The sequence below is a fragment of the Tenrec ecaudatus genome, unplaced genomic scaffold (genome assembly GCF_050624435.1).
Source record: "Tenrec ecaudatus isolate mTenEca1 unplaced genomic scaffold, mTenEca1.hap1 Scaffold_115, whole genome shotgun sequence".
In the NCBI taxonomy this organism is placed as follows: Eukaryota; Metazoa; Chordata; class Mammalia; order Afrosoricida; family Tenrecidae; genus Tenrec; species Tenrec ecaudatus.
In genome coordinates, this window is record NW_027457705.1 from 245,791 (window position 1) to 260,676 (window position 14,886).

The following is a 14,886-nucleotide window of genomic DNA, read 5'->3' on the forward strand; positions in this document are numbered from 1 at the left end:
GGGAGCACCTGGCCTGGGGCGACCCATAACTTAGCCTTAGGGAGCCCCAGGCCTGGTGCGCCACAGCACTTAGGCTTAGGGAGCTCCACGCATGGGGCCTCCCAGCCCTTAGGCTTTCGGAGCCCAAGGCCTGGGGCGCCCTAGCCCTTAGGCTTCGGGAGCCCCAGGTCTGGGGCGCCCCTGCACTTAGGCTTAGGGAGCCCCAGGGCATGGGGAGACCCAACCTATAGGCTTAGGAAGCCCCAGGCCTGGGGCGCCCCAGCCCTTAGGCTTTGAGAGCCCCAGGCCTGGGACGCCCCAGCCCTTAGGCTCAGGGAGCCCCAGGTGGGGCGCCAAAGCCTTTAGGCTTAGGTAGCCCTAGGCCTTTTGCACCCCAACCCTTAAGCTTAGGGAGCCACAGGGCTGGGGCGCCCTAGTCCTTAGGATTTGGGAGCCCCAGGCCTGGGGCGGACCAGCCCTTAGGCTTTGGAAGCCCCAGTCCAGGGCGCCCCAGCTCTTAGGCTTAAGGAGCCCCAGGAATTGGGCGCCCAAGCCCTTAGGCTTTGGGAGCCCCAGGCCTGGAGTGCCCCAGGCCTTAGGCTTTGGGAGCCGCCGGCCTGGGGCGCAACAGCCATTATGCTTTGGGACCCGAGGCCTGGGGAGTCCCAACCCTTAGGCTTTGGGAGCCCCAGGCCTGTGGCGCCACAGCCCTTTGTCTTTGGGAGTCCCAGGCCTGGGGCGCCCCAGCACTTAGGCTTAGGGAGCCCCAGGCCTTGGTTTCCCCAGCCCTTAGGCTTTGGGAGCCCCAGGACTGGGGCGCCCCAAGCATTAGGCCTTGGGAGCCCCAGGCCTGGGGCGCCGCAGCCCTTAGGCTAAGGAGCCCCAGACCTAAGGCGCCCCAGCATTTAGGTTTAGGGAGCCCCAGGCCTGGGGCGCCCCAGCCCTTAGGATTAGGGAGCCCTAGGCTTGGGGCGCCCCAAACCTTAGGCTTAGGAAGCCCCAGGCCCGGGGAGCCCCAGCCATTATGCTTTGGGAGCCCCAGGCCTGGGGCGCCCCAGCCCTTAGGCTTAGGGAGCCCAAGGCCTTGGGCGCCCCAGCACTTATGCTTAGGGAGCACCTGGCCTGGGGCGCCCCAGAACTTAGGCTTAGGGAGCCCCAGGCCTTGGGCGCCCCTGCCTTTAGAGTTAGGGAGCCCCAGGCCTTGGGCGCCCAGCCCTTAGGCTTGGGGTGCCTCATGCTGGGACGCCCCAGCCCTTAGGATTAAGGAACCCCAGGCCTGGGACGCCCCAGCCCTTAGGCTTAGGGAGCCTCAAGCCTGGTGCGACCCAGCCCTAAGGTTTAGGTAGAAACTGGCCAGGGGCGCCCCAGCCCTTAGGCTTTGGAAGCCGCAGGCCTGGGGCACTCCAGCCATTAGGCTTAGGGAGCCCCAGGGCCTGGGGCGACCCACTCCATAGGCTTAGGAAGCCCCAGGCCTGGTGCTCCCCAGCCCTTAGGATTTGGGGGCCCCAGGCCTGGGATGCCCCAGCCCTTAGGCTTTTGGAGCCCCAGGCCTGTGGCGCCCCATCCCTTAGGCTTTGGGAACCCCAGGCAGGGGTGCGCCAGCCCTTAGGCTTAGGGAGCCCCAGGCCTGGGGCGCCCCAGCACTTAGGCTTATGGATCCCCAGGGTTGGGGTGCCCCAGCCATTAGGATTAGGGACCCCCAGGCCTGGGGCGCCCCTGCCCTTAGGCTTAGGTAGCCCCAGGCCTGGGGCGCCCCAGCCCTTAGTATTTGGGACCCCAGTCCTGGGGCGCCCCAGCCCTTAGGCTTAGGGAGCCCCAGGCCTGTGGCGCCCCAAACCCTTAGGCTTTGGGAGCCCCAGTCCTGGGGTGCCCCTGTCCTTAGGAAAAGGGAGCCCCAGGCCTGGGGCGCCCCAGCCCTTAGAATTAGGAAACCCCAGGTTGGGGAGCCCCAGGCCTTAGGCTTAGGGAGCCCCACGCCTGGGGCGCACCAGCCCTTAGGCATAGGACGCCCCAGGACCGGGGATCCCCACCCTTAGGCTTTGGGAGGCCCAGGCCTGGGGCGACCCAGCCCTTAGGCTTAGGGAGCACCAGGTAGGCTTTGGGAGCCCCAGGCCTGGGATGCCCCAGACTTTAGGCTTTGGGAGCCCCAGGCCTGTGGCGCCCCATCCCTTAGGCTTTGGGAACCCCAGGCAGGGGTGCGCCAGCCCTTAGGCTTAGGGAGCCCCAGGCGTGGGGCGCCCCACCCTTAGGCTTAGGGAGCCCCAGGCCTGGGGCGCCCAAGCCCTTAGGCTTTGGGAGCTACATGCCTAGGGCGCCCCAGCACTTAGGCTTAGGGAGCCCCAGGCCTTGGGCGCCCCAGCTCTTAGAGTTAGGAAGCCCCAGGCCTAGGGTGCCCCAGCCCTTAGGCTTAGGAAGCCTCAATGCCTGGGGCGCCCCAGCCCTTAGGATAAAGGAACCCCAGGCCTGGAGCACCCCATCCCTTACGCTTAGGGAGAACCTGGCCAGCGGCGCCCTAGCACTTAGGCTTTGGGAGCCCCAAGCCTGGGGTGCCCCAGCAGTTCGCTTATGGTCCCCCAGGCCAGGGGCGCCCCTGACCTTAGGCTTACGGAGCCCCACGCCTGGGACTCCACAGCCCTTAGCTTTGGAAGCCCCAGGCCAGGGGCTTCCCAGTCCTTAGGCTTAAGGAACCCCAGACCTGGGGTGTCCCAGCCCTTAGGCTTAGGGAGAACCTGGCCAGGGCCGCCCCAGCACTTAGGTTTTGGGAGCCCCAGGCCTGGGGCTTCCCAGCCCTTAGGCTTAGGAAGCCCCACGCCTGGGCCCCCCCAGTCCTTAGGCTTTGGGAGCCCAATGCCTGGGGCGCCCCAGCCCTTAGGCTTAGGGAGCCTCAAGCCTGTGGCGCCCCAGCACTTACGCTTTGGGAGCCCAAGGCCTGGGGCGCCCCAGCCCTTAGGCTTAGCGAATCGCAGGCTTGGGGCGCCCCAGCCCTTAGGCTTGGGTAGCCCCAGGATGGGGCGACAAGCCCTTAGGCTTAGGTAGCCCCAGGCCTGGGGCGCCCCAGCACTTAGCCTTAGGGAGCCCCAGGTGGGGCGCCAAAGCCTTTAGGCTTATGGAGCCCCAAGCTTGGGGCGCCCCAGCCATTAAGCTTAGGGAGCCCGAGGCCTGGGTTGCCCCAGCCTTTAGGCTTTGGGAGCCCCAGGACTGGGGCGCCCCAGTCATTAGGCCTTGGGAGCCCCAGACCTGAGGCGCCCCAGCCTTTAGGTTATGGAGCCCCAGGACTGGGGCGCCCCAGCATTTAGGTTTAGGGAGCCCAAGGCCTGGGGCGCCCCAGCCCTTAGGATTAGGGAGCCCCAGGCTTGGGGTGCCCCAGCCCTTAGGCTTAGGAAGCCCCAGTTTGGGGAGCCCCAGCCCTTAGGCTTAGGGAGCCCCAGGCCAGAGGCGCCCCAGCACTTAGGCTTTGGGAGCCCAAGGCCTGGGGCGCCCCAGCCCTTAGGCTTAGGGAGTCCCAGGCTTGGGGCCCCCCAGCCCTTAGGCTTTGGGCGCCCCAGGCCTGGGGCGCCCCAGCCCTTAGGCTTAGGGAGCCCCACGCCTGGGACCCCCTAACCCTTAGGCATTGGGAGCCCAAGGCCTGGGGCGCCACAGACCTTAGGCTTAGGGAGCCCCAGGCCAGGGGCGCCCCAGCCCTTAGGCTTAGGGAGCCCCAAGCCTGGTGCGCCCCAATCCTTAGCCTTTGGGAGCCCCAGGCCTGGGCGCCCCAGCCTTTAGGCTTTGGGAGCCGCAGGCCTAGGGCGCTCTAGCCATTAGGCTTTGGGTGCCCCAGGACTGGGGTGCCCCAGCCATTAGGCTTAGGGAGCCCCGGGCCTGGGGTGCCCATGCCCTTAGTCTAAGGGAGCCCCAGGTCTGGGGCGCCCCAGCCCTTAGGCTTTGGGAGCCCCGGACTGGGAGGCCCCAGCCCTTAGGCTTAGGGAGCCCCAGGCCTGGGGCGCCCCAGCACTTAGGCTTAGGGAGCCCCAGGTCTTGGGCGCCCCAGCCCTTAGAGTTAGGGAGCCCCAGACCTAGGGCGCCCCAGCCCTTAGGCTTAGGGAGCCTCATGCCCGGGGCTCCCCAACCCTTAGGATTAACGAACCACAGGCCTGGGACGCCCCAGTCCTTAGGCTTAGGATGCCTCATGCCTGGGGGGCCCCACCGCTTAGGCTTAGGGTGAACCTGGCCAGGGGCGCCTCAGCACGTAGGCTTTGGGAGCCCCAGGCCTGGGACTTCCCAGCCCTTAGGCTTAGGGAGCTCCACGCATGGTGCCTCCCAGCCCTTAGGCTTTGGGAGCCGAAGGCCTGGGGCGCACCAGCCCTTAGGCTTTGGAAGCCCCAGTCCAGGGCGCCCCAGCTCTTAGGCTTAAGGAGCCCCAGGAATTGGGCGCCCAAGCCCTTAGGCTTTGGGAGCCCCAGGCCTGGGGTGCCCCAGGCCTTAGGCTTTGGGATCCGCAGGCCTGGGGCGCAACAGCCCTTATGCTTTGGGACCCAAGGCCTGGGGAGTCCCAACCCTTAGGCTTTGGGAGCCCCAGGCCTGTGGCGCCCCAGCCCTTTGTCTTTGGGAGTCCCAGGCCTGGGGCGCCCCAGCACTTAGGCATAGGGAGCCCCAGGCCTTGGTTTCCCCAGCCCTTAGGCTTTGGGATCCCCAGGACTGGGGCCCCCCAGGCATTAAGCCTTGGGAGCCCCAGTCCTGGGGCGCCGCAGCCCTTAGGCTAAGGAGCCCCAGAACTGGGGCGCCCCAGCATTTAGGTTTAGGGAGCCCCAGGCCTGGGGCACCCCAGCCCTTAGGATTAGGGAGCCCTAGGCTTGGGGTGCCCCAAACCTTAGGCTTAGGAAGCCCCAAGCCCGGGGAGCCCCAGCCCTTAGGCATAGGGAGCCCACGCCTGGAGCGCCCCAGCCCTTTGTCATAGGAAGCCCCAGGCCCGGGGCTCCCCAGCCATTATGCTTTGGGAGCCCCAGGCCTGGGGCGCCCCAGCCCTTAGGCTTTGGGAGCCCCAGGCCTTGGGCGCCCCAGCACTTATGCTTAGGGAGCACCTGGCCTGGGGCGCCCCAGAACTTAGGCTTAGGGAGCCCCAGGCCTTGGGCGCCCCAGCTTTTAGAGTTAGGGAGCCCCAGGCCTTGGGCGCCCAGCCCTTAGGCTTAGGGTGCCTCATGCCTGGGACGCCCCAGCCCTTAGGATTAAGGAACCCCAGGCCTGGGACGCCCCAGCCCTTAGGCTTAGGGAGCCTCAAGCCTGGTGCGACCCAGCCCTAAGGTTTAGGGAGAAACTGGCCAGGGGCGCCCCAGCCCTTAGGCTTTGGAAGCCGCAGGCCTGGGGCACTCCAGCCATTAGGCTTAGGGAGCCCCAGGGCCTGGGGCGACCCACTCCATAGGCTTAGGGAGCCCCAGGCCTGGTGCTCCCCAGCCCTTAGGATTTGGGAGCCCCAGGCCTGGGATGACCCAGCCCTTAGGCTTTTAGAGCCCCAGGCCTGTGGCGCCCCATCCCTTAGGTTTTGGGAACCCCAGGCAGGGGTGCGCCAGCCCTTAGGCTTAGGGAGCCCCAGGCCTGGGGCGCCCCAGCACTTAGGCTTATGGATGCCCAGGGTTGGGGTGCCCCAGCCATTAGGATTAGGGACCCCCAGGCCTGGGGCGCCTGTGCCCTTAGGCTTAGGTAGCCCCAGGCCTGGGGCACCCCAGCCCTTAGTATTTGGGACCCCAGTCCTGGGGCGCCCCAGCCCTTAGGCTTAGGGAGCCCCAGGCCTGTGGCGCCCCAAACCCTTAGGCTTTGGGAGCCCCAGGCCTGGGGTGCCCCAGTCCTTAGGAAAAGGGAGCCCCAGGCCTGGGGCGCCCCAGCCCTTAGAATTAGGAAACCCCAGGTTGGGGAGCCCCAGGCCTTAGGCTTAGGGAGCCCCACGCCTGGGGCGCACCAGCCCTTAGGCATAGGACGCCCCAGGCCCGGGGATCCCCACCCTTAGGCTTTGGGAGGCCCAGGCCGGGGGCGACCCAGCCCTTAGGCTTAGGGAGCACCAGGTAGGCTTTGGGAGCCCCAGGCCTGGGATGCCCCAGCCTTTAGGCTTTGGGTGCCCCAGGCCTGTGGCGCCCCATCCCTTAGGCTTTGGGAACCCCAGGCAGGGGTGCGCCAGCTCTTAGGCTTAGGGAGCCCCAGGCCTGGGGCGCCCCACCCTTAGGCTTAGGGAGCCCCAGGCCTGGGGCGCCCAAGCCTTTAGGTTTTGGGAGCTACATGCCTAGGGCGCCCCAGCCCTTAGGCTTAGGGAGCCCCGGGCCTGGGGCGACCCAGCCCTTAGGCTTAGGGAGCCCTATGCCTGGGGCGCCCCAGCCCTTAGGCATAGGGAGCACCTGGCCTGGGGCGCCCCAGCACTTAGGCTTTGGGAGCCCCGGCCTGGGACGCCCCAGCCCTTAGGCTTAGGGAACCCCAGGCCAGGGGCGCCCCAGCACTTAGGCTTAGGGAGCCCCAGGCCTTGGGCGCCCCAGCTCTTAGAGTTAGGAAGCCCCAGGCCTAGGGCGCCCCAGCCCTTAGGTTTAGGAAGCCTCAATGCCTGGGGCGCCCAAGACCTTAGAATAAAGGAACCCCAGGCCTGGAGCACCCCATCCCTTAGGCTTAGGGAGAACCTGGCCAGGGGCGCCCTAGCACTTAGGCTTTGGGAGCCCCAAGCCTGGGGTGCCCCAGCAGTTCGCTTATAGTCCCCCAGGCCAGGGGCGCCCCTGCCCTTAGGCTTACGGAGCCCAGGCCTGGGACTCCACAGCCCTTAGCTTTGGAAGCCCCAGGCCAGGGGGTTCCCAGTCCTTAGGCTTAAGGAACCCCAGGCCTGGGGTGTCCCAGCCCTTAGGCTTAGGGAGAAGCTGGCCAGGGGCGCCCCAGCACTTAGGTTTTGGGAGCCCCAGGCCTGGGGCTTCCCAGCCCTTAGGCTTAGGGAGCCCCACGCCTGGGCCCCCCCAGTCCTTAGGCTTTGGGAGCCCAAGGCCTGGGGCGCCCCAGCCCTTAGGCTTAGGGAGCCTCAGGCCTGTGGCGCCCCAGCACTTACGCTTTGGGAGCCCAAGGCCTGGGGCGCCCCAGCCCTTAGGCTTAGCGAATCCCAGGCTTGGGGCGCCCCAGCCCTTAGGCTTGGGTAGCCCCAGGATGGGGCGCCCCAGCCCTTAGGCTTTGGGAGCCCCAGGACTGGGGCGCCCCAGGCATTAAGCCTTGGGAGCCCCAGGCCTGGGGCGCCGCAGCCCTTAGGCTAAGGAGCCCCAGAACTGGGGCGCCCCAGCATTTAGGTTTAGGGAGCCCCAGGCCTGGGGCACCCCAGCCCTTAGGATTAGGGAGCCCTAGGCTTGGGGTGCCCCAAACCTTAGGCTTAGGAAGCCCCAAGCCCGGGGAGCCCCAGCCCTTAGGCATAGGAAGCCCCAGGCCCGGGGCTCCCCAGCCATTATGCTTTGGGAGCCCCACGCCTGGAGCGCCCCAGCCCTTAGTCATAGGAAGCCCCAGGCCCGGGGCTCCCCAGCCATTATGCTTTGGGAGCCCCAGGCCTGGGGCGCCCCAGCCCTTAGGCTTAGGGAGCCCCAGGCCTTGGGCGCCCCAGCACTTATGCTTAGGGAGCACCTGGCCTGGGGCGCCCCAGAACTTAGGCTTAGGGAGCCCCAGACCTTGGGCGCCCCAGCCTTTAGAGTTAGGGAGCCCCAGGCCTTGGGCGCCCAGCCCTTAGGCTTAGGGTGCCTCATGCCTGGGACGCCCCAGCCCTTAGGATTAAGGAACCCCAGGCCTGGGACGCCCCAGCCCTTAGGCTTAGGGAGCCTCAAGCCTGGTGCGACCCAGCCCTAAGGTTTAGGGAGAAACTGGCCAGGGGCGCCCCAGCCCTTAGGCTTTGGAAGCCGCAGGCCTGGGGCACTCCAGCCATTAGGCTTAGGGAGCCCAGGGCCTGGGGCGACCCACTCCATAGGCTTAGGGAGCCCCAGGCCTGGTGCTCCCCAGCCCTTAGGATTTGGGAGCCCCAGGCCTGGGATGACCCAGCCCTTAGGCTTTTGGAGCCCCAGGCCTGTGGCGCCCCATCCCTTAGGTTTTGGGAACCCCAGGCAGGGGTGCACCAGCCCTTAGGCTTAGGGAGCCCCAGGCCTGGGGCGCCCCAGCACTTAGGCTTATGGATCCCCAGGGTTGGGGTGCCCCAGCCATTAGGATTAGGGACCCCCAGGCCTGGGACGCCCCTGCCCTTAGTCTTAGGTAGCCCCAGGCCTGGGGCACCCCAGCCCTTAGTATTTGGGACCCCAGTCCTGGGGCGCCCCAGCCCTTAGGCTTAGGGAGCCCCAGGCCTGTGGCGCCCCAAACCCTTAGGCTTTGGGAGCCCCAGGCCTGGGGTGCCCCAGTCCTTAGGAAAAGGTAGCCCCAGGCCTGGGGCGCCCCAGCCCTTAGAATTAGGAAACCCCAGGTTGGGGAGCCCCAGGCCTTAGGCTTAGGGAGCCCCACGCCTGGGGCGCACCAGCCCTAAGGCATAGGACGCCCCAGGCCCGGGGATCCCCACCCTTAGGCTTTGGGAGGCCCAGGCCGGGGGCGACCCAGCCCTTAGGCTTAGGGAGCACCAGGTAGGCTTTGGGAGCCCCAGGCCTGGGATGCCCCAGCCTTTAGGCTTTGGGAGCCCCAGGCCTGTGGCGCACCATCCCTTAGGCTTTGGGAACCCCAGGCAGGGGTGCGCCAGCTCTTAGGCTTAGGGAGCCCCAGGCCTGGGGCGCCCCACCCTTAGGCTTAGGGAGCCCCAGGCCTGGGGCGCCCAAGCCTTTAGGTTTTGGGAGTTACATGCCTAGGGCGCCCCAGTCCTTAGGCTTAGGGAGCCCCGGGCCTGGGGCGACCCAGCCCTTAGGCTTAGGGAGCCCTATGCCGGGGTCGCCCCAGCCCTTAGGCATAGGGAGCACCTGGCCTGGGGCGCCCCAGCACTTAGGCTTTGGGAGCCCCGGCCTGGGACGCCCCAGCCCTTAGGCTTAGGGAACCCCAGGCCAGGGGCGCCCCAGCACTTAGGCTTAGGGAGCCCCAGGCCTTGGGCGCCCCAGCTCTTAGAGTTAGGAAGCCCCAGGCCTAGGGCGCCCCAGCCCTTAGGTTTAGGAAGCCTCAATGCCTGGGGCGCCCCAGACCTTAGAATAAAGGAACCCCAGGCCTGGAGCACCCCATCCCTTAGGCTTAGGGAGAACCTGGCCAGGGGCGCCCTAGAACTTAGGCTTTGGGAGCCCCAAGCCTGGGGTGCCCCAGCAGTTCGCTTATGGTCCCCCAGGCCAGGGGCGCCCCTGCCCTTAGGCTTACGGAGCCCCAGGCCTGGGACTCCACAGCCCTTAGCTTTGGAAGCCCCAGGCCAGGGGGTTCCCAGTCCTTAGGCTTAAGGAACCCCAGGCCTGGGGTGTCCCAGCCCTTAGGCGTAGGGAGAAGCTGGCCAGGGGCGCCCAAGCACTTAGGTTTTGGGAGCCCCAGGCCTGGGGCTTCCCAGCCTTTAGGCTTAGGGAGCCCCACGCCTGGGCCCCCCCAGTCCTTAGGCTTTGGGAGCCCAAGGCCTGGGGCGCCCCAGCCCTTAGGCTTAGGGAGCCTCAGGCCTGTGGCGCCCCAGCACTTACGCTTTGGGAGCCCAAGGCCTGGGGCGCCCCAGCCCTTAGGCTTAGCGAATCCCAGGCTGGGGCGCCCCAGCCCTTAGGCTTGGGTAGCCCCAGGATGGGGCGCCCCAGCCCTTAGGCTTAGGTAGCCCCAGGCCTGGGGCGCCCCAGCACTTAGGCTTAGGGAGCCCCAGGTGGGGCGCCAAAGCCTTTAGGCTTAGGGAGCCCCAAGCCTTGGGCGCCCCAGCCCTTAAGCTTAGGGAGTCCGAGGCCTGGGTTGCCCCAGCCTTTAGGCTTTGGGAGCCCCAGGACTGGGGCGCCCCAGTCATTAGGCCTTGGGAGCCCCAGACCTGAGGCGCCCCAGCCTTTAGGTTATGGAGCCCCAGGACTGGGGCGCCCCAGCATTTAGGTTTAGGGAGCCCAAGGCCTGGGGCGCCCCAGCCCTTAGGATTAGGGAGCCCCAGGCTTGGGGTGCCCCAGCCCTTAGGCTTAGGAAGCCCCAGTTTGGGGAGCCCCAGCCCTTAGGCTTAGGGAGCCCCAGGCCAGAGGCGCCCCAGCACATAGGCTTTGGGAGCCCAAGGCCTGGGGCGCCCAAACCCTTAGGCTTAGGGAGTCCCAGGCTTGGGGCCCCCCAGCCCTTAGGCTTTGGGCGCCCCAGGCCTGGGGCGCCCCAGCCCTTAGGCTTAGGGAGCCCCACGCCTGGGGCCCCCCAACCTTAGGCTTTGCGAGCCCAAGGCCTGGGGCGCCACAGACCTTAGGCTTAGGGAGCCCCAGGCCTGGGGCGCCCCAGAACTTAGGCTTAGGGAGCCCCAGGCCTTGGGCGCCCCAGCCCTTAGAGTTAGGGAGCCCCAGACCTAGGGCGCCCCAGCCCTTAGGCTTAGGGAGCCTCATGCCTGGGGCTCCCCAACCCTTAGGATTAACGAACCCCAGGCCTGGGACGCCCCAGTCCTTAGGCTTAGGGTGCCTCATGCCTGGGGGGCCCCACCCCTTAGGCTTAAGGAACCCCAGGCCTGGGGCGCCCCAGCGCTTAGGCTTAGGGTGAACCTGGCCAGGGGCGCCCCAGCACGTAGGCTTTGGGAGCCCCAGGCCTGGGGCGCCGCAGTCCTTAGGCTAAGGAGCCCCAGAACTGGGGCGCCCCAGCATTTAGGTTTAGGGAGCCCCAGGCATGGGGCGCCCCAGCCCTTAGGATTAGGGAGCCCTAGGCTTGGGGCGCCCCAAACCTTAGGCTTAGGAAGCCCCAGGCCCGGGGAGCCCCAGCCATTATGATTTGGGAGCCCCAGGCCTGGGGCGCCCCAGCCCTTAGGCTTAGGGAGCCCCAGGCCTTGGGCGCCCCAGCACTTATGCTTAGGGAGCACCTGGCCTGGGGCGCCCCAGAACTTAGGCTTAGGGAGCCCCAGGCCTTGGGCGCCCCAGCCTTTAGAGTTAGGGAGCCCCAGGCCTTGGGCGGCCAGCCCTTAGGCTTAGGGTGCCTCATGCCTGGGACGCCCCAGCCCTTAGGATTAAGGAACCCCAGGCCTGGGACGCCCCAGCCCTTAGGCTTAGGGAGCCTCAAGCCTGGTGCGACCTAGCCCTAAGGTTTAGGGAGAAACTGGCCAGGGGCACCCCAGCCCTTAGGCTTTGGAAGCCGCAGGCCTGGGGCACTCCAGCCATTAGGCTTAGGGAGCCCCAGGGCCTGGGGCGACCCACTCCATAGGCTTAGGGAGCCCCAGGCCTGGTGCTCCCCAGCCCTTAGGATTTGGGAGCCCCAGGCCTGGGATGACCCAGCCCTTAGGCTTTTGGAGCCCCAAGCCTGTGGCGCCCCATCCCTTTGGTTATGGGAACCACAGGCAGGGGTGCGCCAGCCCTTAGGCTTAGGGAGCCCCAGGCCTGGGGCGCCCCAGCACTTAGGCTTATGGATCCCCAGGGTTGGGGTGCCCCAGCCATTAGGATTAGGGACCCCCAGGCCTGGGGCGCCCCTGCCCTTAGGCTTAGGTAGCCCCAGGCCTGGGGCGCCCCAGCCCTTAGTATTTGGGACCCCAGTCCTGGGGCGCCCCAGCCCTTAGGCTTAGGGAGCCCCAGGCCTGGGGTGCCCCAATCCTTAGGAAAAGGGAGCCCCAGGCCTGGGGCGCCCCAGCCCTTAGAATTAGGAAACCCCAGGTTGGGGAGCCCCAGGCCTTAGGCTTAGGGAGCCACAAGCCTGGGGCGCACCAGCCCTTAGGCATAGGACGCCCCAGGCCCGGGGATCCCCACCCTTAGGCTTTGGGAGGCCCAGGCCGGGGGCGACCCAGCCCTTAGGCTTAGGGAGCACCAGGTAGGCTTTGGGAGCCCCAGGCCTGGGATGCCCCAGCCTTTAGGCTTTGGGAGCCCCAGGCCTGTGGCGCCCCATCCCTTAGGCTTTGGGAACCCCAGGCAGGGGTGCGCCAGCCCTTAGGCTTAGGGAGCCCCAGGCCTGGGGCGCCCAAGCCCTTAGGCTTTGGGAGCTACATGCCTAGGGCGCCCCAGCCCTTAGGCTTAGGGAGCCCCGGGCCGGGGGCGACCCAGCCCTTAGGCTTAGGGAGCCCTATGCCTGGGGCGCCCCATCCCTTAGGCATAGGCAGCACCTGGCCTGGGGCGCCCCAGCACTTAGGCTTTGGGAGCCCCGGCCTGGGACGCCCCAGCCCTTAGGCTTAGGGAAGTCCAGGCCAGGGGCGCCCCAGCACTTAGGCTTAGGGAGCCCCAGGCCTTGGGCGCCCCAGCTCTTAGAGTTAGGAAGCCCCAGGCTTAGGGCGCCCCAGCCCTTAGGCTTAGGAAGCCTCAATGCCTGGGGCGCCCCAGCCCTTAGAATAAAGGAACCCCAGGCCTGGAGCACCCCATCCCTTAGGCTTAGGGAGAACCTGGCCAGGGGCGCCCTAGCACTTAGGCTTTGGGAGCCCCAAGCCTGGGGTGCCCCAGCAGTTCGCTTATGGTCCCCCAGGCCAGGGGCGCCCCTGCCCTTAGGCTTACGGAGCCCCAGGCCTGGGACTCCACAGCCCTTAGCTTTGGAAGCCCCAGGCCAGGGGCTTCCCAGTCCTTAGGCTTAAGGAACCCCAGGCCTGGGGTGTCCTAGCCCTTAGGCTTAGGGAGAAGCTGGCCAGGGGCGCCCCAGCACTTAGGTTTTGGGAGCCCCAGGCCTGGGGCTTCCCAGCCCTTAGGCTTAGGGAGCCCCACGCCTGGGCCCCCCCCAGTCCTTAGGCTTTGGGAGCCCAAGGACTGGGGTGCCCCAGCCCTTAGGCTTAGGGAGCCTCAGGCCTGTGGCGCCCCAGCACTTACGCTTTGGGAGCCCAAGGCCTGGGGCGCCCCAGCGTTAGGCTTAGCGAATCCCAGGCTTGGGGCGCCCCAGCCCTTAGGCTTGGGTAGCCCCAGGATGGGGCGCCCCAGCCCTTAGGCTTAGGTAGCCCCAGGCCTGGGGCGCCCCAGCACTTAGGCTTAGGGAGCCCCAGGTGGGGCGCCAAAGCCTTTTGGCTTAGGGAGCCCCAAGCCTTGGGCGCCCCAGCCCTTAAGCTTAGGGAGCCCGAGGCCTGGGTTGCCCCAGCCTTTAGGCTTTGGGAGCCCTAGGACTGGGGCGCCCCAGTCATTAGGCCTTGGGAGCCCCAGACCTGAGGCGCCCCAGCCTTTAGGTTATGGAGCCCCAGGACTGGGGCACCCCAGCATTTAGGTTTAGGGAGCCCAAGGCCTGGGGCGCCCCAGCCCTTAGGATTAGGGAGCCCCAGGCTTGGGGTGCCCCAGCCCTTAGGCTTAGGAAGCCCCAGTTTGGGGAGCCCCAGCCCTTAGGCTTAGGGAGCCCCAGGCCAGAGGCGCCCCAGCACTTAGGCTTTGGGAGCCCAAGGCCTGGGGCGCCCCAACCCTTAGGCTTAGGGAGTCCCAGGCTTGGGGCCCCCCAGCCCTTAGGCTTTGGGCGCCCCAGGCCTGGGGCGCCCCAGCCCTTAGGCTTAGGGAGCCCCACGCCTGGGGCCCCCCAACCCTTAGGCTTTGGGAGCCCAAGGCCTGGGGCGCCACAGACCTTAGGCTTAGGGAGCCCCAGGCCAGGGGCGCCCCAGCCCTTAGGCTTAGGGAGCCCCAAGCCTGGCGCGCCCCAATCCTTAGCCTTTGGTAGCCCCAGGCCTGGGCGCCCCAGCCTTTAGGCTTTGGGAGCCGCAGGCCTAGGGCGCTCTAGCCATTAGGCTTTGGGTGCCCCAGGACTGTGGTGCCCCAGCCATTAGCCTTAGGGAGCCCCGGGCCTGGGGTGCCCATGCCCTTAGGCTAAGGGAGCCCCAGGCCTGGGGCGCCCCAGCCCTTAGGCTTTGGGAGCCCCGGACTGGGACGCCCCAGCCCTTAGGCTTAGGGAGCCCCAGGTCTGGGGCGCCCCACCACTTAGGCTTAGGGAGCCCCAGGCCTTGGGCGCCCCAGCCCTTAGAGTTAGGGAGCCCCAGACCTAGGGCGCCCCAGCCCTTAGGCTTAGGGAGCCTCATGCCTGTGGCTCCCCAACCCTTAGGATTAACGAACCCCAGGCCTGGGACGCCCCAGCCCTTAGGCTTAGGGTGCCTCATGCCTGGGGCGCCCCACCCCTTAGGCTTAAGGAACCCCAGGCCTGGGGCGCCCCAGCGCTTAAGCTTAGGGTGAACCTGGCCAGGGGCGCCCCAGCACGTAGGCTTTGGGAGCCCCAGGCCTGGGGCTTCCCAGCCCTTAGGCTAAGGGAGCTCCACGCATGGGGCCTCCCAGCCCTTAGGCTTTGGGAGCCCAAGGCCTGGGGCGCCCCAGCCCTTAGGCTTAGGGAGCCCCAGGCCTGGGGCGCCCCTGCACTTAGGCTTAGGGAGCCCCAGGGCATGGGGAGACCCAACCTATAGGCTTAGGAAGCCCCAGGCCTAGGGCGCCCCAGCCCTTAGGCTTTGAGAGCCCCAGGACTGGGACGCCCCATCCCTTAGGCTTAGGGAGCCCCAGGTGGGGCGCCAAAGCCTTTAGGCTTAGGTAGCCCTAGGCCTTTTGCGCCCCAACCCTTAAGCTTAGGGAGCCACAGGGCTGGGGCGCCCGAGTCCTTAGGATATGGGAGCCCCAGGCCTGGGGAGCACCAGCCGTTAGGCTTTGGAAGCCCCAGTCCAGGGCACCCCAGCCCTTAGGCTTTAGGAGCCCCAGGAATTGGGCGCCCAAGCCCTTAGTCTTTGGGAGCCCCAGGCCTGGGGTGCCCCAGGCCTTAGGCTTTGGGAGCCGCAGGCCTGGGGCGCAACAGCCCTTATGCTTTGGGACCCAAGGCCTGGGGAGTCCCAGCCCTTAGGCTTTGGGAGCCCCAGGCCTGTGGCACCCCAGCCCTTTGTCTTTGGGAGTCCCAGGCCTGGGGCGCCCCAGCACTTAGGCTTAGGGAGCCCCAGGC